We start from the raw sequence: 27,375 nt of genomic DNA, 5'->3' as shown, positions 1-27,375 counted from the left end.
TGTGTACCCTTGCCGGGACTCCCATTCTTGTTTTATTATTCCCTTGCCCTTGTTTGTGATTGTTGATTGGGTGAGGAAGAGTGTTAAAGCACGAAGGGTGATGTCGTGCATTTAATGATATTTGTGGATCGGGTTGCGCGCCGCAACGATGTTAAATGATATGGATCGGGTTGCACGCCGCAATAATGATATTTGTGGATCGGGTTGCACGCCGCAATAATGCTAAACGATATGGATCGGGTTGCACGCCGCAACAGTGTTGTTATATACTGGGATCGGGTTGCGCGCCGCAATAATTATTGATACAAGTGTATTTATTTTGGATATTAGTTTCTTGTCCGCTGTAAATTCTAAGCTGCCCTTAGACTGTTACTCTGGATTTACTGTTAATACTGTTATCTCCCCACAGCATGTTTCCCCTCCCATATTGTTTACTTGTCTTGTATTTCGATTTTGCTGTATGTATATAACTGCACAGGTTTATGTGGTGGTCCAGTCTAGCCTCGTCACTACTTCGCCGGGGTTAGGCTAGACACTTACCAGCACATGGGGTCGGTTGTGCTGATACTACACTCTGTGCTATTTTGCACAGGTCTAGGTATCGAGCAGCAGCAGCCGTAGTGTGAGAGCAGGCTTCATTTCAGCGAGACCCGAGGTAGCCTTGCAGGCGTCCGCAGGCCCGCGTCTCCTCTATCCTTTATTTTTATCTGTTATCTCATTGTAATCGAGACACAGCTTATATTCTCTTTCAGACGTTGGTATGTAGTATTCTTAGCAGTTCGTGAGTACAGTGACACAAGTCTTGGGTAGAGGATTTTGTTGAACTTTCCGCATTTTTATTCAGTTTTATAAAATGTTAAGACTTCCGCTTATTATTGAATTTCGTTGTTTTGTATTATTGTCGTAAAATTGTTAAGTGGATTAGATTATTAAAGGACAAGTAATTAAATTTGGCTTGCCTAGCTCTCATTAGTAGGCGCCATCACGACTCCCGAGGGTGGGAAATCCGGGTCGTGACAAGTTGATATCAAAGCTCTAGGTTACGTAGGTCTCACAACTCACGGACAATCTTATTAGAGTCTGTGGGATCGGTACGGAGACGTCTGTATTTATCCCCCAGAGGCTACCGAGTTAGGAAAAGTTTCACATTTGTTCTTTCTTGTCGTGCGGTTTGGTTTCTCAATGCTAATTGAATTTCTACTCTGTTCTTTCGCAGATGGCGAGAACACGTGCTTCTTTATCTTCCAATCAGTAGTCCGAGCCCCAGACAGCTCCCGCTAGGGGCAGAGGGCGAGGCCGTGCTAGAGGCCGAGGTAGGGGCGGAGCTCAGCCCCGAGCAGCAGCACCAGTGGCGGAGCCTCAAGTTGGCATTGACGAGGAGGTTCCGACCCCAGCCCCAGCAGTTCCGGTGGGCCCAGCTCAGGTCCCAGAGGGGTTTATTGCTACCCCAGTTCTTCAGGACGCTCTGGTCCGATTGGTGGGTCTCATGGAGAGTGTTACTCGAGCGGGTTTACTTCCTGTAGCACTAGCCGTCTCTCAGGCTGGAGGAGGGGCCCAGACTCCTGCTACTCGTACTCCGGAGCAGGGAGTTCCCCCGATTCAGACCCCAGCAGTTCAGCCGGATGGAGCAGCTCAGCCGAGTGTGGTAGCCCAGGCCGGTGATGGGGAAGCTATGTCTGTCGATGCTTTATGGAGGTTGGATAGGTTCACCAAGCTCTTCACTACTACATTCAGCGGTGCTTCTTCCGAGGATCCCCAGGATTTCTTATATAGCTGCCACGAGGTTCTTCGGAACATGGGTATTGTTGAGACCAATGGGGTCGATTTTACCGCCTTTCGCCTATCTGGATCCTCCAAGACTTGGTGGAGAGATTATTGTTTAGCCAGACCAGCAGGGTCGCCATCTTTGACTTGGGAGCAGTTTTCAGACTTGTTTCTGGAGAAGTTTCTCCCCGTTACTCGGAGAGATGCTTATCGGAGGCAGTTTGAGCGCCTCCAGCAGGGTTCTATGACGGTCACTCAGTATGAGACCAGGTTCATTGATCTAGCTCGCCATGCTCTTGTCATACTTCCCACCGAGAGAGAGAGGGTGAGGAGATTTATTGATGGTTTGATTCAGCCGATTCGTCTCCAGATGGCTAGGGAGACTGGTAGTGAGATCAGCTTTCAGGAGGCGGCCAATGTGGCCCGCAGAGTTGAGATGGTTCTGTCACAGGGAGGTGGTCACGGGGGAGACAAGAGAGCCCGTCATTCCGGCAGATTCAGTGGTACCTCGTCTGGAGGTAGAGATTCATATGGTAGAGGCCATCCTCCTAGGCCCTTTCAGTCAGCTCTCCAGGTTTCTCACGGTGCATCAGGTGGCCATGGTTCTCAGGCACATTATTCTGATCAGCAGGCCTTCAGTGCACCGCCAGCTCCTATCAGCGCACCGCCACTTCAGAGTTTCCGTGGGGGTCATTCAGGTCGCCAGGGTCAGCCTCAGTTTCCTCGGCCACAGCGTTCGGATGGATGTTATGAGTGTGGTGAGTATGGCCACATCAGGAGGGCTTGCCCGAGATTGAGGGGTACTCAGTCGCAGCAGCAGGGTCCCCGTCCTATGATTCAGGCACCAGATGCTCCACAGCCAGCCCAGCCAGCTAGAGGCGGGGGTAGAGGTACTAGAGGTGGAGGTAGAGGTCATAGAGGTGGAGCTCAGACCGCCAGGGGTGGAGGCCATCCAGCAGCAGATCGACCTAGAGATATGGTTCAGGGTGGTGGGGCCCAGCCCCGATGTTATGCTCTTCAGGCTAGGCCCGAGGCAGAGGCTTCAGATGCGGTTATTACAGGTACGGTTCTGGTTTGTGATAGAGATGCTTCAGTGTTGTTCGATCCGGGGTCTACGTATTCGTATGTGTCATCCTATTTTGCCCCGTATTTGATCATGCCTAGTGATGCATTGGGTATTCTTGTTTATGTGTCTACACCGGTGGGTGATTCCATCGTGGTCGATCGAGTCCATCGCTCTTGTGTTGTGGTGATTGGGGGTTTGGAGACTCGTGTAGATCTGTTGCTTTTAGATATGGTCGACTTTGATATTATATTGGGGATGGACCGGTTATCACCCTATCACGCTATCTTGGACTGCCATGCCAAGACGGTGACCTTAGCTTTACCGGGTATGCCTCGCTTAGAGTGGAGAGGGACTCCAGGTCATTCTACCCGCAGTGTCATATCGTATGTGAAGGCTGGACGTATGGTCGAGAAGGGGTGTTTGGCTTATTTAGCTTATGTTCGGGATTCCAGTGCTGAGGTTCCCTCTATCGATTCTGTGCCCGTTGTTCGTGATTTCCTTGATGTTTTTCCTTCAGACCTGCCGGGTATGCCACCCGACGGGGATATTGATTTCTGCATCGATCAAGCTCCGGGCACTCAGCCCATTTCTATTTCGCCATATCGTATGGCCCCGCCGGAGTTGAAAGAACAGTTGCAGGATTTGCTTGAGAAGGGTTTCATTAGGCCCAGTGTCTCACCTTGGGGTGCGCCGGTATTATTTGTCAAGAAGAAGGATGGGTCAATGAGAATGTGTATTGATTACCGGCAATTGAACAAAGTAACGGTCAAGAATAAGTATCCACTACCGAGGATTGATGATTTGTTCGACCAGCTTCAGGGTGCCAGGGTATTTTCCAAGATTGACTTGCGATCTGGTTACCATCAGTTGAGGATTAGGGCATCCGATGTCCCTAAGACAACCTTCCGCACTCGGTATGGGCATTATGAGTTCTTGGTTATGTCATTTGGGTTGACAAATGCCCCAGCAGCTTTCATGGACTTGTTGAGCCGAGTGTTCAGGCCTTGTTTGGATTCATTCGTGATAGTGTTCATTGATGATATATTGATATACTCCCGCAGCTAGGAGGAGCACGAGCAGCACCTTAGAGTGGCTCTTCAGACTCTGAGGGATAATCAGTTATATGCGAAGTTCTCGAAGTGTGAATTCTAGTTGCATTTCTGGGTCATGTTGTATCAGCTGAGGGTATTCAGGTGGACCCAAAGAAGATAGAGGCAGTCAAGAACTGGCCTAGACCAGCATCAGCTATAGAGATTTGGAGTTTCTTGGGGTTGGCAGGCTACTACAGACGGTTCGTGGAGGGTTTTTTTTCCATCTATTGCAGCCCCGGTGACCGGATTGACCCACAAGGGTGCCCAGTTCAGATGGTCAGATGAGTGTGAGGCGAGCTTTCAGAAGCTCAAGACAGCTCTGACTATGGCACCGGTGTTGGTTTTGCCCACAGGATCAGGGCCTTATACAGTTTATTGCGATGCTTCCCGTATTGGGCTTGGAGCAGTGTTGATGCAGGATGGCAAGGTTATTGCCTGTGCTTCGAGGCAGTTGAAGATTCATGAGAAGAACTATCCAGTGCATGATTTGGAGTTGGCAGCCATAGTTCACGCATTGAAGATTTGGAGGCATTATTTGTATGGCGTGGCGTGTGAGGTGTTCACTGATCACAAGAGTCTTCAGTACTTGTTCAAGCAAAAGGAGTTGAATTTGAGGCAGAAGAGGTGGTTGGAGTTGTTGAAGGATTATGATGTCACCATTCTTTATCATCCGGGGAAGGCCAATGTAGTGGCCGATGCTTTGAGTAGGAAGTCAGCCAGTATGGGCAGTCTTGCTTATATTCCGGTCAGTCAGAGGCCGCTTGCTTTGGATGTTCAGGCTTTAGCCAATCAGTTCGTGAGACTGGATGTTTCTGAGCCCAGTCGTGTGTTAGCTTGCACGGTCGCTCGTTCTTCATTATTGGAGCGTATCCGTGATCGGCAGTTTGATGATCCCCATTTGTGTGTCCTTAGAGACACGGTGCAGCGAGGAGGTGCCAAGCAGGTTACCTTAGATGCGGATGGAGTTTTGAGATTGCAGGGGCGAGTTTGTGTGCCCAATGTGGATGGGCTTCGAGAGTTGATTTTGGAGGAGGCCCATAATTCCAGGTACTCTATTCATCCGGGCGCCGCGAAGATGTATCAAGATTTGCGGCAGAATTATTGGTGGCGTAGAATGAAGAAGGATATCGTAGAATATGTGGCACGGTGTTTGAATTGTCAGCAGGTTAAGTACGAGCATCAGAGGCCTGGTGGTTTGTTTCAGAGGATTGAGCTTCCCGAGTGGAAGTGGGAGAGGATCACTATGGATTTTGTTACCGGATTTCCGTTGACTCGGAAGAAGTTCGATGCAGTTTTGGTCATTATGGATAGGCTGACCAAGTCAGCGCATTTCATTCCGGTGGCAGTCTCCTAATCATCCGAGAGATTAGCTGAGATTTATATCCGGGAGATTGTCCGCCTTCATGGTGTGCCGGCATCTATCATTTCGGAACGGGGTACGCAGTTTACCTCACGCTTCTGGAGAGAAGTTCAGCAAGAGTTGGGCACACGGGTTGAGTTGAGCACAGCATTTCATCCCCAGACGGACGGTCAGTCCGAGCGGACTATTCAGATTCTAGAGGATATGCTTCGAGCTTGTGTTATTGACTTTGGAGGTTCGTGGGATCAGTTCTTGCGGAGTTTGCCTAAAACAACAACTACCAGTCGAGCATCCAGATGGCTTCTTATGAGGCTTTATATGGTAGGCAGTGTCGGTCTCCGGTTGGGTGGTTTGAGCCGGGAGAGGCTCGGTTGATAGGTACGAATTTGGTTCAGGAGGCCTTGGACAAGGTCAAGATCATTCAGGATAGGCTTCGTTCGGCTCAGTCCAGGCAGAAGAGCTATGCAGATCGTAAGGTTCGAGATGTAGCTTTCATGGTTGGTGAGGGGTATTGCTCCGAGTGTCGCCTATGAAGGGCGTGATAAGATTTGGGAAGAAGGACAAGCTTAGCCCTAGGTTCATTGGTCCGTTTGAGATTCTTGATCGAGTAGGAGAGGTGGCTTACAGACTTGCATTGCCGCCTAGCCTATCAGTCGTGCATCCAGTTTTTCATGTATCCATGCTTTGGAGGTATCACGATGATCCAGCTCACGTGTTAGACTTCAGCACTGTCCAGTTGGACAGGGATATGTCCTATGAGGAGGAGCCGGTAGCTATTCTGGACCGGCAGGTTCGTCAGTTGAGATCCAAGAGTTTTCCTTCTGTTCGTGTTCAGTGGAGAGGTCAGCCTCCTAAGGCATCGACCTGGGAGACCGAGTCTGATATGCGGAGCCGTTATCCCCATCTTTTCCCCGACCCAGGTACTTCTTTCTTTTGTCCGTTCGAGGACGAACGGTTGTTTTAGAGGTGGAGAATGTGACGACCCAAAGGGTCATCACCTGTTTTCCTATTTATTCCGTGCTTCCAAGGCCTTGAAAACCTTATTTTTAGTTGCCTCGATTTGCGTGCGCAATCCGAGAGCGTAGCCGGAAAGCCTAAATGTGAAATTCCGTGAAAAATGCTAAATTTTGATATTAAATTGAATAAATTTGACTTCGGTCAACATTTTGGGTAAACGGACCCGGACACGTGTTTTGACGGTCCCGAGGGTCCGTAGAAAAATATGGGACTCGGGCGTATGCCCGGAATCGAATTCCGAGGTCCCAAGCCCGAGAAATGAATTTTTGAGTAAAATTGTTTTTCTGAAATTATTAAGGAAAATGGAAATGAAAATTGATTAGAACGTGTTGGTATCGGGCCCATATTTGGTTCGGCGCCGTACGAGTCGTATATGTGTTTAAGTANGTAATCTAACAAACATATTTAAACTATCAAGGTCAGAATAATCATTGAACAAGAGAAAATGGCAGTTGTCATTGATAGAGATATGTTGCCACCAACAATCCACAAAAAGAAAGAAAAACATTCAACCATGAGCAAAAAAACAGAAAAATCCCTAATCTGGGTCACTGGGGGTACTAGACAAGTTTAGGAGACAATTGCTAGGAGTCCTAAGGTTTGGAGGAACTGGAGGGTTGAGTTTGGAGAAGATTCAGCATGTTCTGAAGAATTCCATCATTCTTCTCCTTTTCTTTGGCAAGCTCAATTCTAAGACCAACCCTCTCAGTTTCCACTTCAACCACACGAGCCTTGAGCCAAGCAATTTCAGCATCCTTAGCTGCACATTCCTAAACCAAAGTCCTAACTTTGCTGTTGATGGGTGTCTTCAGAGATGAACCAGGTTCAACTGGGATGGCATGGACTGGATAGTCACACGCAAGAAGAGTTTTGATGCCAAAGTGTTCCTTGCTCGAGGCCATTTCCCATTTCTTCAGAGGCACATTTAGCCTGCCCAGATATGTGGTCAGTATGAAGCCATATGGAGTAGCATGAGCCTTGGAGCCATTTATGACCCTGTCTAGCAATTTGACAATGAGGGCAGGCCAGTTGATTTGCTTTCCTCTCTCCAGGCACTCTATAAGAACCAGGTCCATGTAGTTAGCAGTGTGCCTTCTCTCCTGTCTAGGCAATAAGTAGTTGTTGACAAACTCAAATACAACCTGTGCTCAGGCCTCATCTCACTTTTCTGCACAGCCCTGGCTTCATTCACTTCCTCTGAATCACAGAACCTCTTGGTGATTTCAAGGGCAGTAGGGAGGGAGTCCAGACATGGCCACCTCTGCCTAGTATAGTCATCAAACCCTTCATAGGGTACGTCCAGAATCTCTCCCAGTTTCACCACATCAAACTGCACTTGAACTCCCTTCACCAGGCTACTAACAACTCCATCCTTAACAACAACATTTGCCATAAATTCAATCAGCTCATTTCTGGCTAGCCTACCATCCATCTGAAGGACCATGTCCTTCCATCCCTGAGCAGCTAAAGAATCTACCAATCTCATTATCCCTGGTTCCACCAGGTCCTTCAACAATTACCTTTTAAAATTTTCCTTTGGCCAAACATGGCAAACCTGTCCTGCTCCTTCTCAGATTCATTATCTTCTTCTTCTCCACTCCAGTCATCATCATCTAAAACTTTTGTTTGTTTAGCTTTCACTGCAGATCTTGTCCTCTTGGCCAGTGTGGGTTCAGCAGACACAGGTGCAGAAGAAGACTTCTTGGATAAAGTCTTGGGCTTTTTAGGCTTGGGTGTAGAAACCTCCACTGTTGTATCCCTTTCTTGATGGACCAATTCCATCTCCTCTCCTCAACAACCTCTGAGGATTCTGCAATCTTTCATTTTCCCTTATCCATTTTCTTTTTCTCACTTTCTTCTAAGGCTTTTTGTAGATCAGTTTCACTCTGTTTTACCCTGCTTCTTGTGGCTCTACCCCTAGGCACTGAAGAGGCAGTAGGTGTTGGATGAAGCTTTTCTTTTCTTGGAAGGCTTGGGAACAGTTGGGGCTTTTGCTGTGGAAGCTCTGCGTTTCTTTGGGTCATAGCTTGCCCCAACCTTTTTCAGTAGATCAGCCAAGGTTTCTTCAGTAGATGAAACAGGTTCATCTCTTTGCTTGCTCAGATGAACCAACCCCTCAGCAGCTTCCCCAGAACCATTTCCCCTGACTTCATGCCACTCTCTTCTAACCTCTCTTGTGCAACTCCACATATAGCAAGAACTGCTCCCTTCCCATTTCCCCTCTCTTCACCACATGCACCCTTTCTCTCATTTTCTTTTTTAAGATTCTTTTTACCTCCACTCCTACGTATCTCAGGCACTTCAACATCCCTAATAGGATCAACCAAAACAAACCTAGTCTCTAAGTTTTCACTCACAGATGAACTTACCTCAGTAGGGGATTCTTGAGTCTTCTCAGAGTTAGAAGACCCATGTCCTTCCCCCTCAGTAACTGATTGATATGATTTGACTCAGAGCTGGAGTCTGAATTTGGAGTTTTGCTTTGCTTCATTTGGCTTGCTTTCAACCTTTCGTTTAAAACCTTTCTCAAAGCCCCAGATGCTACAGTCTTTCGAGCAAGCATTTTCTGCCTTCGTAGTCTAGGTTTTGGAGATACACTGGGGGGAGTAGATGAGGATGAATTTGAAGGAGATGGTGGTGGAGGAGTTCCAGGATTTTCTTGTGGGTTAGACATGATTGTTGATTTCTTGAGAGAATTTGGGAGTTTTGGAGAAGAGGGCAATTGGAAGTGAAGAAGAGTCTTTGGCGGTTTTGGAATTATGATGAGGGCGGGGAGATGGTGTGTATTTAAAGAGATTTAGACATTTAATCAGTAACGACAACTTTTTGCAGGGGTCAAATAGGAGTCTAATCAAACTGAAATTTCAGAATATAAAAATGATCGATTTGGCTTCCCTAGATATTTGGCAAAAATTACGGTTTAGAGTTCTAGATGGACGGAATTGGCTCAATGCCAACGGATAGAATTTTCTAGGAATTTGACAAGTATAGGACTTCTGCTCATGATTGAAACGTTAATCTTTCTAATTGTGCAGAGTATAGAAAACATACCTGAGCTTTCATATGAGCCCATACTGATGAACTAAGTTCTTCATTTAGAACTCTCTTGAACATGCCTCAAATGCCATAATAGAGAAAATTTTGTAAGAGATCAGTGAGTCATATAAACACATGTCACAGGAGTATACTAATTAAAGTATGAAGCTGAGTAAGAAGTTCAGAATTCCTAGCCAAAAAAAGTTTTTTGTTCATTTTTCAATTTTTTTTCCATTGTGCATTCTGAACTGGACCTATTAGGTGATCTTAATCATCCCTAGTTCCAACCTGTTCCTATCAAAGTTTTCTCTACTCAGTGCTTTACTATGCATGTCAGCAATTTGTTTATTAGTAGCACAAAATTCTATAGAGATCATTCCTTTCTCATAGTTATCTCTCAAGAAGTGGTGTCTAACATCTATGTGCTTAGTCGTCTTATGATGAATAGGGTTCTTTGTCATACTTATAGCACTAGTGTTATCGCAGAATATAGGAATGCAACCAACATCAATTCTAAAATCTACCAACTGCTGTTTGATCCATAGCAATTGGGCACAACAAGATGCAGCAACAACATATTCAGCCTCAGCAGTGGATAAGGCCACTGAATTTTGCTTCTTAGTATCCCATGACACAAGACATGAACCAAGGAAGTGTGCCATACCTGAGGTGCTCTTCCTATCCACTAGGAAACACAGATCAGTGGTGTCTTTCAGATATCTTAGTATCCTCTTGACAGCAGTCAAGTGAGACTCTTTTGGATTGGCCTGAAAACGAGCACGAAGCCCTACACTGAAAACAATGTCAGGTCTGCTGGCAGTAAGATACAGAGTGAACCAATCATACCCCTGTACAACTTTTGATCAACTGATGAACCAGGTTCATCAATGTCTAATTTAGTGGCAGTTGCAATGGGTGTGTCTATTTCTTTTGATTTTTCCATTTTAAACTTTTTGATAAGCTCATTTGCATACTTCTGCTAATGGATCATGGTTCCATTAGGACTTTGTTTGATCTGCAAGCCTAAGAAGAAGTTAAGCTCACCCATCATACTCATTTCAAACTCACTCCCCATTAGTTTTGCAAAGTCCTTACTTAGCTTATCAGTGGTGGCCCCAAAGATTATGTCATCAACATATATTTGTACCACAAAGAGATCCTTACCTTTTTCCCTTAAGAATAAGGTACTATCAATTTTACCTCTTTTGTAACCATGTTCAAGCAGAAATTTGGACAGTCGTTCATACCATTCTCTTGGGGCCTGCTTGAGTCCATAGAGAGCCTTGTCTAACTTGTACACATGTTCAGGACATTCCTTGCTCTCAAACCCTGGAGGTTGTTTCACAAACACTTCTTCTTTCAGGTAGCCATTCAGGAAGGCACTTTTGATATCCATCAGATGAAGAGTGAATTCCATATGTGCTGCAAAAGCTATGAGGAGTCTGATTGCCTCTAGTCTGGCAACTGGAGCAAAAGTCTCATCATAATCTATGCCCTCCTCTTGGCTATAACCTTGGACCACCAATCTTGCCTTGTTTCTTGTAACTATTCCATCTTCATCAAGTTTGTTTCTAAAGACCTATTTTGTACCAATAACTGATCTATCCTTGGGTATTGGAACTAGATGCAAAACTTGACTTCTCTCAAACTGATTGAGTTCATCTTGCATTGCATTGACCCAATCTGCATCCTGCAAAGCCTCAACAACATTTTTAGGTTCAATAAGAGATAAAAAAGCATCAAAAGCACACAGATTCTTTAATTGTGATCTAGTTTTGACTCCTGATGTTGGATCAGTGATAATGTTCTCAATAGGGTGAGTCTTTTAGGGGATTTATTTGAATTCCTCTTTGATTAGTTCCCCCTGTCAGGTTGCCCAGAATAGAAGAACCTGTTCTTTCTTCTTTTGGTGCCACTTTGACTTGTGCTGAGGCTTCAGTCAAATCCTTTACTAATCCAATGGCTTCATCTTCATGTTCCTGTCTCTCAGAAAGAATGTTAGTTTCATCAAATACTACATGCACACTTTCTTCTACACACAAAGTTCTTTTATTGAACACTTTATATGCTTTGCTATGTGAAGAATATCCCAAGAATACTCCCTCATCACTTCTGGGATCAAACTTACCTAGGGAGTCTTTTCCATTATTGTGCATAAAGCACTTACATCCAAATGCCCTAAGATGGGATATATTTGGTTTTCTCCCTTTAAGTAACTCATAGGGAGTCTTCTCTACAAGAGGTCTAGTCATGCATCTATTGATAATGTAACATGCAGTGTTTACAGCCTCTGCCCAGAAGCTATGGGGCAACTTACTAGAAAGAAGCACAGTCCTAGCTATGTCTTCAAGAGTCCTGTTCTTTCTTTCAACTACTCCATTTTGTTGAGGAGTCCTAGGGGCAGAGAAGTTATGATCTATACCATTTTCATCACAGAATTCAGCAAACTTAGGATTTTCAAATTCAGTTCCATGATCAGACCTAATGGATGCAAGTTGATTTCCTAATTGTTTCTGAGTTTTTCTAACAAAGGCAGTAAACATGTCAAATGCTTCATCTTTAGATGTTAGAAATAGTACCCAGGTAAATCTAGAATAATCATCAACAAGTACCATTACATATTTCTTTCCACCTCTGCTCATGGTTCTCATTGGACCACAGAGATCCATATGGACCAGTTCCAACGACTTGGTTGTGCTTACCATTTTCTTGCTTTTGAAGGATGATCTTACCTGCTTCCCCCTTGCACAGGCCTCACAAACTTTGTCTTCCTTGAACTTGATGTTAGGTAACCCTATCACCAAGTCCTTAGAGACTAATTTGTTTAGCTGATTCAGACTGGCATGACCAAGTCTTTTGTGCCACAGGAGGGAATCATTATCCAGCACATTTAGGCAGGTTAGTTCATTTTCTGAAAGAGTAGACAAATCTACAATGTAAATATTGTTAACTCTTTTTCCCTGCAAAACAATCTTGTCAGTGGTAAGGTTAATCACAAAGCATTTAGTAGAGGTGAATGCTACAAGGTTACCTCTGTCACACAGTTGTGACACACTGATCAGGCTGTATTTCAAGCCATCTATCAAGTAGACATTCTCAATGGAGTGAGAGTCTGTCTTACCTACCTTTCCAACCCCAATAATCTCACCTTTCTTCCCATTTCCAAAGGAGACATTACCTCCCTTTAAGTCCTCAAGTGAAAGGAACTGGTTCTTGCTTCCAGTCATATGTTTTGAGCAGCCACTATCCATGTACCATATTTGGCTACTTCCCTTCACTTGGACCTGCAAAAAGAAATCAGGGGTTAGTCTTAGGAACCCAAACTAGCTTGGGTCCCTTTCTATAGGCAAAGGGATAAATCAGATTCCAACCCAGGCAGCCTATTTTTTTCTTGAACAAAAGCTTTGTTCTTTTGACTGGCCTTTTCTTTTGCATTACATTCATTTTTGTAATGGCCAGTCTTGCCACAGTGTGTGCAGATTTTGTTCTCAGGAAGAGTGAGGTACTTGCTTTTAGGATCCCACTTAGGTGCTTGAGTCCCATAGCCAAGTCCTCTTTTGTTGCTACTGTGATGTTCTTGTAGCCAGGAGAGTGCATTAGAAGCCTTGTTCCATTTGCAAGTTCTGTCTAGTTCATGTTTTACTTTCCCTATATCTTCTTTTAATACTCTTATCTGCTCATCCTTCCTGTACAGCTCATCCTTCATTTTTCCTAAGTTTTCTTCTAGGGTGAGATATGTGTGATCAGCTTTCTTCTTTCCTGTTCCTAATTTCAGTTTTAAGTTCTCAGACCTAAGTTCTAGGACACTAGTGTCAAGTTCAAGAACCTGGTTCTTCAACTCAGCCTTTTTACTTTCACTCTCATTAGCGCTAGACTCTAGATTTTTGCACTTGGCTTTTAGGATCACACTTTCCCTAGACAGTTCTTCCTTCTCATTGTTAATTATCTCAGACTCATCAATGAAGTCTAGCAGTAGCTCAGACAACCTTTCTTTAGACAGGAATTTAATCTTGTCTTTGAGATGAGGAATACTTACCTCTTGTTCATCATCTGATTCTCTGATGACCATAAGTGCTTGTTCATCTCCAGCTTCATCTTTTGAGTCCTCATCTGATGTTTCTCCCCAGGAGAAACCATAGCCTTTGTTGATCCTTTGTTCCTTTTTGGTTGAACCTGTTCTTTCTTCCCGTTCCTTCGTTCAGCCCTTTCCTTCTTCCACTCAATTTCCCATTGAGGACAATTCTTGATCATGTGATCAGTCTTACCACATTTGTAGCAACCCTCATTGGTCTGTTTCTCAGGAGCCCTTGGTTTGTTGAAGGTTGTACCTCTTGAAGAACCCTTTCCTCTCATCAGGTACTTTTTGAGATCTCTTGTGATCCTAGCCATTTCCTCATCCTCCAGATTTAAACCTTCAGCAATTCTAAGTGCCAGACTTCTTTCCTTCTTGGGTGCATCCATTTTCATGGTTTGCCTTCTCAGTTCATAGGCAGTAATGTTTCCTATTAGTTCATCAGCTTGAGGGTAGCAATATTCTTTGATTCCTGAATAGAAGTGATTTTTCTTTCCCAAGAGACTAGCAAAACCCTTGTTAAAATCTTCTCAACTTTGTCTTCTTCAAGGATAATCCTTCCAAGAGACTTAAGTTCATTTGTCAGTGTGGTGAACCTTGTATATATCTCTTGGATGGTTTCTCCTTCCTTCATGGTGAAATTCTCATATTGAGAATACAGCAGTGTTCCTCTGGACCTCTTCACTTGAGGTGTTCCTTCATGAGCCACTTGCAAAGTGTCCCAGATTTCCTTAGCAGTGGTACAACTTTGAATTCTACTGTACTCATCTGGACCTAGTCCACACACAAGCCATTTCTTGGCCGTGGCATTCTTCTCCCATTTCTTCAAATCTTCAGCAGTGCAGTCAGCTCTTGTCTTTGGCACATCCACTCCTTCCTCATTCTTCTTTGTAGTTTCCAAAGGACCATCAGTGACTATGTCCCAGAATTCATAGTCCTCTCCTATGATATGGTCTCTCATCCTGTTCTTCCACCAGGAATAGTACTGACCATTGAAGAGTGGAGGCCTAGCAGTGGATTTCCCTTCCCAGTTCCCAGGTGGTGCACTCATGTTGATCTTTTCCTAAGGTGTTAGCCTCTTCAAGGATAACCTGCTCTGATACCAATTGATGTTCTAAACGTTAATACCACACAAGAGGGGGGTGATTTGTGTGGTACCCAATTTTCGCTCTAGAAGAACCTGGTTCTTCTAGGTGTACTAACTACTACTGTTTGTTGAATAATAAGTACATAAAATAAAGAACACAGAGATTTTTACGTGGAAAACACCCGGCTCAAAAGGTAAAAAAACCACGACCTACTACTCAGTAGGATTTTCCCAAACTTCCACTAATATCACTGAGCCAAAACAGCATTTACAAAAACTCTTTGTAAACCTAAGGATTAACTCTAATCTCGTTGTAGTACACAGCCTCAACTGTTGCGACAAACTTCAAGTTAGCTTATAACTTGAACACTCTAAGTACTTAATACAATTGCTTCTATGAAAGCTGAAAGGTACAATTTTAAACCACCTACTACAATTGAACTAGAATAAAATAAAGACACAATGGAACTGATTCTTCTATCTCGTTCAAGTAGCTTCAGGAGTGCACACTCAAATCTCACATAAATTGCTTGCAAAATCGCCTTGCTCTTGTGCTTTCAATTTAGTTTAACTTCTGCGTATGTGCAATACCTGTAAAAGAGAACAATCACTGTCTTTTAATAGGTTAGTAATCAGAGTTTGATTGAGACTCAATTGCTGATCTTCTATCGTAGTTGAGTCATTGAAGATCTCAAACTCCAACACTATCTTTATCCGGATTGTGTTCTCTTCATATAAGGAGACTTTCTCCCCTTATCCAATATGCAACATTTTCGATCAGATCAGGAGATATTGCTGCTTGATCAGTAGGACGTATCTCCTTCACGTGCATCTCATATGTATAGGTTGATATCATGACTGGGCTTCACACGATGGACCTCGTCCATGACTGAGTTCATTTGTCATTCTTCAAAACTTCACCTGTTCTTGGCCAACATTATCCGAATTATATTATTAGTGTGTTAAAACAATTAGTAAAATAGAGAAATTGTTATTAGTTGTTATAAAAAATATAAATTAGTTATTTTTTTTACTGTGGTATGTGTATTTTCATGATTGTTTTGTGATTAAATTAATTTATTTTTTATCCGGATTAGATTATTTATGTCCTAAAAGATTAATAAAATAGATAAATTATTATTTTAGGAAAAATTAATCTTATTTAGATGTTATTGTTGTACATATAATAATATGTAACTTTAATGTTGTTTAATTCTGTGATGATCCAAAAGGTCATCTTATGTTTTAGAACTCGATTATGCTCTATTAAGCCTTAAAAATATCATTTTTTACCCTTCTCGATTTGCTTGCGCAGTCCGGGCGTGTTTTCGTAAAGCTTTTATGTTGAAAGTTGATGAAAACAAGAATATTTGCCTTAAAAGTTGATTTTAGTTGACTTTGGTCAATGTTTTGAGTAAACAAACCCCGGATCCGTATTTTGACGGTCCCGGTGGGTCCGTATTGAAATGCGGGACCTGGGCGTATGCCCGATATCGAATTCCAAGGTCCCTAGCTCTAGTTATGAATTTTTATTGAAAATTAAAAGTCTGAAAACCTAATAGTTTTAAAGAATTGATTGAAGTTTGGCCTTGTTGATACCGGGTCCGTATTTTGGTTCCGGAGTCTGGTACAAGTCCAAGATAATATTTATAACTTATCTGTGAAATTTGGTGAGAAACGAAATTGGTTTGACGTGATTCAGACGTCCGGTTGTGAAGTTAGAAGTTTTAAAGCTTTCTTGAAAATTTCATTCGATTTGGTATTCAATTCGTAATTCTAGGTGTTATTTTGGCAATTTGATCGCTCGAGCAAGTTCGTATGATGTTTTAGGACTCGTGTGCATGTTTGGTTTGGAGCCCCGAGGGCTCGGGTGAGTTTCGGGTAGGCTACAGGATGTTTTGAACTTAGAATATCTGGTATTTTTGCTGCAGCAGCTATTCTGGTGTGATCTCCTTCGCGTTCGCGAAGGCACTCTCGCGAACGCGAAGGGTAAGCTGGTCAGGGTGAGTTTTTCCTCTTCGTGAACGCAAAGGCTTGGTCATGAACGCGGAGTGATGGGGGCTTTACCCTTCACGAACATGACCGGCTCATCGCAAACGCGAAGCATATGGGACCTGGGGGAGGGGTTAGTCGTTCCTTCATCGCGAGCAAGGGCTCGCGAACGCAAAGGCCAGGGGGGAGTAACCTTCGCAAACGCAATATGGGACTCGCGATCGCGAAAGCTTCACAAGATCTGCTCTTCGCGAACACAACAGTGTCCTCGCAAACGCGATGAACACTGTCGCCCGGCTATTAAACAGCCTCATTATGGGACTTCAGCCATTCTTTCAAATTTTCAAAAGCTAGACGGCCTAGAGGCGATTCTCCCAAGCTAATTTCTTCCTCAAAGTGTTGGGAAGTGATTTTAAACCACTTTCTTTCAATTACCCATTAAATTACTTGAATTTTCAACCTAAAATCTAGGATTTTCATTGTGGAAATTGGGAGTTTGGGTAGAATTAGGAATTTTGTAAAATTGGAATTTTGGCCTCGAATTAAGGTCGAATTCCAAAACCTATTATATATCCAGGCTCGGTGGTCAATGAGTAAATGGATTTTGGTCGGAACCTCGGGTTCGACCAAGCGGGTCCGGGGTCGATTTTTGACTTTTTGGGAAAAATTTGGGAAATTTAAATTATGCATTATAGATGATTCCTTTAGCAATAATTGATGTTATTGAGTTAATTGTGACTAGATACGAGTGGTTTGGAGGTGAATACTAGAGGAAAAGCGGTAATTGAGCCTTGAGTAGCCCGTGGAGCAAAGTAAGTGTCGTGTCTAACTTTGACTCGATGGATTGGGAACCCTTGACTTATTTGCTATATGAAATCCATGTGAGCGGAGTATAGGTGAGGTGACGAGTACCTATGCGCCGCCAATTTATCTGTTTTGCCTGTTTCCTTCTCGTTCTTCTTATATTGTCTTTTCCCGCCTTAAATGCTACATGATTTACTTGTATTCCCATGCTTAACTGCTACTTGTTAGACTTTGCTTCTCTTTGTTGAAGGTATTAGTTATTTCGTAGCTTCGTTGTCTCCTATTATTTGCTTAAGCTGGTTATCGGTACTATCAAGGTATATTCTTGATTGGTCTCGCTGAGTAGTATTACTTGTGTAAAGTCTCATAGTGGATAAGCTTCCTAATTGTTCGGGTTCGAAGTTAAGCCTTGTGAAGGGTCATGTGATTTGAATTGTGACATTTCTGTACTTGCTGAATAATTGATATTGATATGGTGGGATCGGGTTGCGTGCCGCAACAGCTGTAATAAGGGTGGATTGTGGTGAAATAAGGGTGAATTGTGATTGTGATTATTGTGATATGGTGGGATCGGGTTGCACGCCGCAACACTTTTACTTATACTCTGCTGTTCATGTTAATAAGAGGAAATAAGGGAGGAATATGACATGTACAGTGCAATCAGGTTGCACGCCGCAACAACCTATATGTTTATACTTTTCCTTGACTGTGTTAGCTGTACGGTAGTCTTAAATTGCACTTAATGATTGGTAGTAGCTGATCACTGATGATATGCTTCGAGGACTGTATTCATTTCTTACAAGTTACTGCTCTATTTTAGCCTGTCTCTCTTTCTGTTTTTATTATATACTGTATACAGGTTATATTGTGATTGTCCTGTTGTAGCCTCGTCACTCCTTCGTCGAGGTTAGGCTCGGCACTTACAAGTACATGGGGTCGATTATACTGATATTGCACTTTGCACTTCCTGTGCAGATTTTGGAGCAGGTTCGGGCTGATCGAGTGGTTGGTTGTAGGATTCACTTACTTGGAGACCCAAGGTAGTCATGTTGGCGTCCGCAAGCCCTGTCGTCCCCTTCTATCCCCATACTTTACTGTTTTCCTTATTTCGCAAATAGTTGTATTTTCTTTTGGACAAATACTTGTAGTAAAATCTTAGAATGCTCGTGAATTGTAACTCCGGATTCTGGGTAGTAATAGTATATAATCAGAGTTGTTATTTATTTACTTCCGCGTTCATTTCGACTTGCTTTAGCTTGCTTATTGTTAATCACTGAAACATAAAGGAATTTTCTAATAAATCTCTAACGTTGGCTTGCCTAGCAAGTGTGATGTTAGGCGGTACCACGGTCCCGGTGGTGGCCGGGTCGTGACAAGTTCCCTGTAGTGTTATGTTATTGTAACGACCCGGCCGGTCATTTTGGGCTTTTGCACTTTGCTCGCTAGTTCTCGGGCATGACTTGCCCCGTGTATTGTATTATGACTTATGTAAATCATTGGTTTTGGATTTTCAGGGTGATGAGAATGAATTTGGAAGAACAGTTCTCAGTTTGAAGCTTGAAATTTGAAAGGTTTGACCAAGATTTGACTTGTTAGTATATGATCTCGGATTGGAATTTTTATGATTTGGTTAGCTCCGTTAGGTGATTTGGGACTTAGGAGCGTGATCGGAATGTGTTTTGGAGGTCCGAAGTAGATTTAGGCTTGAATTGGCGAAATTGAGTTTTTGGCATTTTCCGGTTGATAGGTGAGATTTTGATATAGGGGTCAGAATGGAATTCCGAGAGTTGCAGTAGTTCCGTTGTGTCATTTGGGATGTGTGTGCAAAATTTCAGGTCATTCGGACATGGTTTGGTTGGGTTTTTGATCAAAAGCGTAATTATGAAGATTTTAGAAACTTAAGCTTGAATGCGATGTGTTTTGGGTGATTTGATTTTGTTTGAGGTGTTTTGAAGATTAGTACAAGTTTGAATAAGGTTTTAGGATATGTTGGTGCCTTTGGTTGAGGTCCCGGGGGCCTCGGGTGAGTTTCGGATGGTCAATCGGGCCATTTCATGCCTTAGAGAAGTTGCAGAATTGCAGGTTCAGCTGTTGCAGAGATTCCTTCTCTGCGATCGCATAGAAGCATTTGAGGGGCAGTCCAGTTTGGTCTTTGCGTTCGCGAAGGAGGAGCTGCGATCGCATAGAGGTGGTGAAGTTGTTGATCGCGAACGCGGGGGAGGTGGTCGCACTCGCATAGAGTTAAGTGGACCAGGGGTCTTGGATGGGAGTTGTTCATTGCGAACGCGGTAGCATGTCCGCGATCGCATAGAGCTAGGAGCTGGAGCATTGCGTTCGCATAGGCTTGTTCGCGTTCGCATAGAGTAATTTTTGGGAGCTGAGTTTTTGTGCTTCGCGATCGCGAAGGTTTTCCCACGATCGCGATGAAGGAAATTAGGCTTGGGCAGAATGTTTCAAGGGTCGTTTTGTCCGCGAAGGTGGGGTTTATTTCTTCTATTGTTGGTCATTTTTGGAGCTTTTTGAAGGAGATTAAAGAGGGATTCAAGGGGAATCACTTTGAGGTAAGATTCTTGGACTAAAAACTCGATCATTATGTGAATTCCACCTAGTAAATCATGGAAATTAAGCCAAAAGGTGAATAACTAGGGCTTGGAAATTTAGACTTTTGATTGAGGATTTGATGGACCATTTGAGGTCGGATTTCTGAACTTTTGATATTTGATATGTATGAACTCGTGGGGAGATGAGGAATATATTGATGTAAAAATTATTGAATTCCGGGATGTGGGCCCGGGGGTCGGGTTTTGGTAATTTCCGGATTTGTGTGAATTATTGATTGTTTTTGCTTGGGCTTCGTTCCCTTAGCATATTTTGACGTCCTCGTTCTGATTTTGGATAGATTCGACGCGAGTGGAGGCCGATTCGAGGGGCAAAGGCGTCGCGAGCTAGAGATTTGACCGGTTCGAGGTGAGTAATGATTTTAAATGTTGTTCTGTGGGTATGATGAAACCCCGAATTGCACAGCGTCGTGCTATATTGAGGTGAAACACACGCTAGATGGCGAGCGTGGGGTCGTGCACCATTGGGGATTGTGACTTAGTCCATCCCGACTGACTATTTTTCTGTATAATGGGCAGCTAATTGTTTGATATTATTATACTTTGGGCTAAATGTCATATTTGGGCTTCGTGCCAACTGTTTGAACCCTTAGGAGACTGTTAATGATATTTTCCTCACTGTTTGATTTCATACCTGTGCTCAGTCATGCTATATTTTCACTATTTTAAAAAACTCAGCTATGTTATTCCGTTTAAACACATTAATTGATATTTTCAAAGATATTTGAGCTGAGCTTCATACTTTACTGATGCCCGAGGGGCTTATGAGATTCTGACTGAGTAAGGCCGAGGGCCTGTATTGTGAGGATACTTTTGGGTCGGGCTGCACGCCGCAGCAGTGATATACTGATTATGATAATGAGGACGAGGGCCTGAGATTGTGCGCCACGAGGTGGCTTGATATTGATATGAGGCCGAGAGCCTGTTTATGATGCCACGAGATGGCTTGATATTGCGCTTGGGCCGTAAGGGGCCCCTCCAGGAGTTTGTACACCCCCAGTGAGCGCGGATACCCGGTGTAATGATTCTGTTTATTATGTGAGGCCGAGGGCCAGATTGATTATGCCATGAGATGGCTTGTTATTGCGCTTGGGCCGTAAGGGGTCCCTCCCGGAGTCTGTAGACCCCCAGTGAGCGTGGGTACCCATTGTGATATGAGATACAGCCCGAGGGGCTGGTATTGTCCTATGTTATTGCCCGAGGGGCTGATTCTGCTATTATTATGCCCGAGGGGCTGGTATTGTTCTGAGATATTGTCTGAGGGGCGGATTTGTTGACATTGTGCCCGAGGAGCGAACCCTTATGTACTTATCTTTCTTATTTACCTGTCATGTACCTGTTTAATTGTGTAATTGTGCTCGAGGGGCGGATCTTCCATGCTTATCTGGTCTAATTGCTTGCATTCAATTGCTTAACTGTTGAAAAGCCATTTTTTTTGAAGAAGTTTAAACTGAGCTAAGGTGCTTAAGAGATTTCACAGCTTCATTGCTTTCTTACTGGTTTTGTACTGCTTCTATGCAGCATGTTGATATACTCTTCGTAATTTCCTATCACTCAGTCTTCATTTATTTTTATTACTCATTGAGTTGGAAGAACTCACGTTACTCCCTGCACCTTGTGTGCAGATTCAGGTATTGCTGAACCCGGTAGCGGGTATTGGTTTCTCAGAGGCAGAGTCATCGGAGTTTAGCAAGGTAGCTGCCCGACGTTCGCAGCACTGCTTTTCTCCCTCTCGATTTCATTAGACCGTATTTAGTACATTTTGACTCTAGTTGTATTCGGACCTTAGTAGATGCTCATGACTAGTGACACCCCGATGTCGGGCTGTGTTGGTTTTTACTTTCCGCAAATTATACTGTTAAATGCTCATTTTGGGATTTTATTTCTGATTAAAGACTTAGTAGTTAATGTTTTAGTTGTTTAAAGTGAATTGGAGGTGTGTCGGCTAGCCTTGTCTTCACGAGACGCGCCATCACGACCGGATTCGGATTTAGGGTCGTGACAAGTTGGTATCAGAGCCTAGGTTACATAGGTCTCACGATTCATGAGTAGGTTTAGTAGAGTCTCGCGGATCGGTACGGAGACGTCTGTATTTATCCTCGAGAGGCTGCAGAACCTTTAGGAAAAACTCCATATTCTTGAAATTCTCATCGTGCGTCCTTGATTCAGCTTGAAATGTAACTCTTTGAATTCCTTCCACGCATTCGTATGCGTGAAAGAGCGCTTAGTATCAGATGTGCATCGATGGCTTGTGATTCCCTGATCGAGGGGCGAGATATGATCTCTGTGTGTTGATGTTGGGCCAGTCTGGAAGACTTGAGGCCGGATTTTACCTATTGCTTGAGCCCTGAGTTGTTGATTGCGTGAGCACGTGTTTCTGGACCTATATGTGCTGTTGTGTCTCTATTAAGGGAAGTAATGACTGGATAGTTACGTGATGAGTGTGATATGACTGCGAGATGTATTCGTATGATTTGGAAGCGACGAGAAGGGTCTGCTGGAGGATAGAAGAACTATTAGGTGCTTGATTTCCATCTTGATTTGAGGTATAGCCCCGAGTTATGGGTGTGTGAAGAATCTTTTCATGTTTCCTAGTTGGGAGTGAAGTAAATTTCATGTCGCGGTATGAGTTCAGACTCAGGAAGACTAAGTGACTGCGTAATGTTTATGACGGTGGAAGGTATACAGAAATGTTAGTTGGAGGCAAAGCAGGTGGGTTATCTCCTGCAAAGTGTTCTGAGATTGTGTGATCCTTATGTTGTCTGTTAGAAGATCTCATTTACAAGTGAAATATATGTGTTGGAATTTAAATTTGGGCCGCTTAAGAGAGTGGGCTTGACTGTTACAAGAGTGAATGCGAGATTTGCAGAAGATTTAAAGTACCAAATGGTCTGTGTTTCACGAGCTTATGAAGGATTGAGTTTAACCTCACTATGGCGTTATGGCAGCAATAGAGTATATGCGTCATGAGTTATTGTGTGTGTTTTGGTCTATGGCTTCGAGCCAAGTGGGGGAGTCTGCTATTGATTAGGTGATTGCACGGTTAGGTGTTATGTTGGTTCCAGTTGAGGCGTGCTGGTGAGTCAGTTATGGCTTACGGAGATTAAGACCGAGGATGGCCCGAGTAAAGGAAAATTTTGACAAAGGTTATATTATGATTCATAGGTGTATGAGAATCACGGAATGTCTTGAGTGGTTATTGGTAAGGGTGTGCAGTGCATAGAATAGGAAGTTGCTTGATTGCATTAAATTGAGGTTACCTTCTGCGGTGTCGGAGTGCTAATGAGGCACAGGTTGTTCGGTTCATTTAATTAGTCTAATTGCGGTTTGAGTAGAGTGGATAACTCTCGAGAATGGTTCTAATGGGTTCAAGATTTTACATGTAATAATTGGAGATTTCCAAGTTGTATGTGTTGCTAGAAACTAAGGTTGCACTGGAAGGTGTCAAGACTAGTAGTATTTCTATATCATTATGGGGTTCTATATAACAGTATCAGGAAGGTAAAGGTAATGGCCTTGGATTCGCAGGAAGTCCTTTCAGGGTAGGTATTTTGAATGTGGTCCTTTTGAGAATATTTAAGAGAGTATTCAGCGGCTTATGAGCCTTTGACGGTGCGGTTTTATGCTTGGGTCTCGTATGGTGAGTCTGGGTTGAGGAATTGTGGTGTTATAGCAAGAAAAAGTATCAAGTTGAAGGTAAATCAAAAGGAAATCAGAAGGGAACTCGGATAGATGGGATAGCTTGGTAGTAGGCCGGATTGGCATGGTAATGGATATGATCGGTTCTTGAGCGATTATGAAGCGGTGGGTTTCCACAGGTGTTTCGTGGCAATACTCTTAGGTTTTGATGGCTTGTGTAGCTTGGTTGAATTACAAGGAATCAGTTCTGATGGTTCGGATTTTTGTGCAAAAGGGGATTCGTAGGTTCTTGATAATTTCTACCACGGTTAGAGATGTATATTTTCTTCTAGCATGAGGAGCATGGGATGTATAGTGATTTTCTCCTAGATGGGATCAAATGGAGAGTTCTTGGCTAGGGGAGTACGTAGTTGCTTGTGGATTGGAATCGATTATGAAGTTCTCATATTTGTCATAAGATAGTATGGAATACGCGGTATGTCGTGTAGGGTGAGATCTGCATGTGTAGGGTCACGGTTCAGTTCTGAAAGGAAGGTCATAAATTCTTAGGCAGCACGGGCAGTTTCAGATGAGTAGGTAAATGATGTTACTAATTGGTGTGGTTTGATGATGGTATACATTTTAGAAAGGGTAATGTGTTTGAATTAAGGATACTTCATTAGTATTGTGGCACTCTTTTATTGGAGTGACTGTCGATATTCAAGTTGGATTGGTAGCACAGAAGAATTATAGGAGTATCCCTCGTGGAATGATCGAGTATCGGATGTGTGTTAGACGTTCGGGCAGTGTAGCTGGGATCAAATATGGTGATTCGTGTGCTTTATGGATTGGAAGACTGAGAGTTTCCGTGATTAGATGGCTTTGTGGTTGTGGACTGTGAGAAAATAGCTAAGGTTGGTCAGAGGGTAGTATGTGCTATGATTCAGTCATTGTGAACCTTCAAAGAGTTAATTATCTATTGTGGGTGACTAGAGTTGAATTAGGGTTCATTGGTAGGTCCAACATGGCTGTGTGTTCTGCACATGGTTAGATTGTTTACTCCGAACTGCTATTGTTGAGAGATGTGCCATTCGATTGTGTTGAGCCTATTCGTGATCTATGAGTTACTCTCCTGTGTTACGAGAAGTTGAGATTCGGTGGTTATATGCACATATGTTGCGGTTTCATTTGGGCTTTATAGAGGAATTTGAATGAAACGGGTATTTGGGTGTTGCGTGATTTGTTGCACATTGGATATGTTCCTTCGGACTGGTGTGGCACTACGTCATTTGCTTCTCCATGGTTATGGTGATTCACTTTTGGGTGCTAGGCATCAAATTGCGCTTGGTTGATGATTTTGGGCATGGTGACTTGAGGTGTTTCATGTGGACCAGTGTTTGGATAGGGTCGCGCATTTCAGCAAAGTTATGTGGAGGTATAATCCTTCGGGCTAGATCTGTGTGTTTTGTTTCTACGAAGTGTGACGGGTTCTCAGCATTTGGTGTGGTGGTACTGGTGAGCTTGTGGTACAACTCTCTCATTTGAGTCATTTTCATGATTTGAGTACGTTCAGATTATTGCTTATTGGTGCGTGGATTGCACGAGTTATGGCTTTAGATTGTATTGGTGTGTCATGTCACCAGAGTAGTTGTGTTGGAATTAGATGAGGTTGTTGGTATCTAGAATGTATACAAACGGATTCGGCTTCTATATGTTGGAAGGATAATGTCGATGTTTGGCTCAGAAACTTGCTAGAGTCCTTGCCAAAGGAGGAGTGGCTTCATGAATGGTTGATCTGACGAATGGTTATTGATTTTCTACGTGTTCCATTTATCACTGGCAGTATATGAAAGTGTTGGAATGAGACTTTAGTTGATAAAAGGTTTACTATCAATATTCAGTTGTTGTGTGCAGATGCTGTGATAAGAAGTTATCGCTACCAGTGTTTGAGTTATGTGGTATATCATGTAATTGCACCTAAGGTTACAGATATGGTTTGTTACAGCTTGTTCGGACTTATTCACAATATAAATGTGAGATTTTGATCGTATTGAAGATTTCAGAAGTGGAAATGTGGTTCTAAGGTTTAAGGGCTAGGTTGGATTGTGAAATTTCAGTTATATCGTATTATCGGACCTATGTGATATAGGGTGACGTGGGATCACCCCCGGGTATATGCGTGGTAAGGTTATTCGGCGATTGGTTAGCTTTTGGAACAAGTCTAGGCACGTTCGAGGATGAACGTATGTTTAAATGGTGGAGGATGTAACGACCCGACCGGTCGTTTTGCGCTTTTGCACTTTGCTCATTAGTTCTCGGGCATGACTTGCCCCGTGTAGTGTATTATGACTTATGTAAATCGTTGGTTTTAGATTTTCAGGGTGATCAGAATGAATTTGGAAGAACAGTTCTCAGTTTGAAGCTTGAAATTTGAAAGGTTTGACCAAGATTTGACTTGTTAGTATATGATCTCGGATTGGAATTTTTATGATTTGGTTAGCTCCGTTAGGTGATTTGGGACTTAGGAGCGTGATCGGAATGTGTTTTGGAGGTCCGGAGTAGATTTAGGCTTGAATTGGCGAAATTGAGTTTTTGGCGTTTTCCGATTGATAGGTGAGATTTTGATATAGGGGTCAGAATGGAATTCCGAGAGTTGCAGTAGTTCCGTTGTGTCATTTGGGATGTGTGTGCAAAATTTCAGGTCATTCGGACGTGGTTTGGTTGGGTTTTTGATCAAAAGCGTAATTATGAAGATTTTAGAAACTTAAGCTTGAATGCGATGTGTTTTGGGTGATTTGATGCTGTTTGAGGTGTTTTGAAGATTGGTACAAGTTTGAATAAGGTTTTAGGATATGTTGGTGCCTTTGGTTGAGGTCCCGGGGGCCTCGGGTGAGTTTCGGATGGTCAATCGGGCCATTTCATGCCTTAGAGAAGTTGCAGAATTGCAGGTTCAGCTGTTGCAGAGATTCCTTCTCTGGGATCGCGTAAGGGTTTCTGCGATCGCGTAGAAGCATTTGAGGGGCAGTCCAGTTTGGTCTTTGCATTCGCGAAGGAGGAGCTGCGATCGTATAGAGGTGGTGAAGTTGTTGATCGCGAACGCGGGGGAGGTGGTCGCACTCGCATAGAGTTAAGTGGACCAGGGGTCTTGGATGGGAGTTGTTCATTGCGAACGCGGTAGCATGTCCGCGATCGCATAGAGCTAGGAGCTGGAGCATTGCGTTCGCATAGGCTTGTTCGCGTTCGCATTGAGTAATTTTTGGGAGCTGAGTTTTTGTGCTTCGCGATCGCGAAGGTTTTCCCACGATCGCAACGAAGGAAATTAGGCTTGGGCAGAATGTTTCAAGGGTCGTTTTGTCCGTGAAGGTGGGGTTTATTTCTTCTATTGTTGGTCGTTTTTGGAGCTTTTTGAAGGAGATTAAAGAGGGATTCAAGGGGAATCACTTTAAGGTAAGATTCTTGGACTAAAAACTCGATCATTATGTGAATTCCACCTAGTAAATCATGGAAATTAAGCCAAAAGGTGAAGAACTAGGGCTTGGAAATTTAGACTTTTGATTGAGGATTTGATGGACCATTTGAGGTCGGATTTCTGAACTTTTGATATTTGATATGTATGAACTCGTGGGGAGATGAGGAATATATTGATGTAAAAATTATTGAATTCCGGGACGTGGGCCTGGGGGTCGGGTTTTGGTAATTTCGGGATTTGTGTCAATTATTGATTATTTTCGCTTGGGCTTCGTTCCCTTAGCATATTTTGACGTCCTCATTCTGATTTTGGATAGATTCGACGCGAGTGGAGGCCGATTCGAGGGGCAAAGGCATCGCGAGCTAGAGATTTGACCAGTTC

This window comes from Nicotiana attenuata, unplaced genomic scaffold (assembly GCF_001879085.1).
Source record: "Nicotiana attenuata strain UT unplaced genomic scaffold, NIATTr2, whole genome shotgun sequence".
NCBI lineage: Eukaryota > Viridiplantae > Streptophyta > Magnoliopsida > Solanales > Solanaceae > Nicotiana > Nicotiana attenuata.
The sequence above is the reverse complement of the archived record's forward strand: the minus strand, read 5'-3'. Positions refer to the sequence as shown.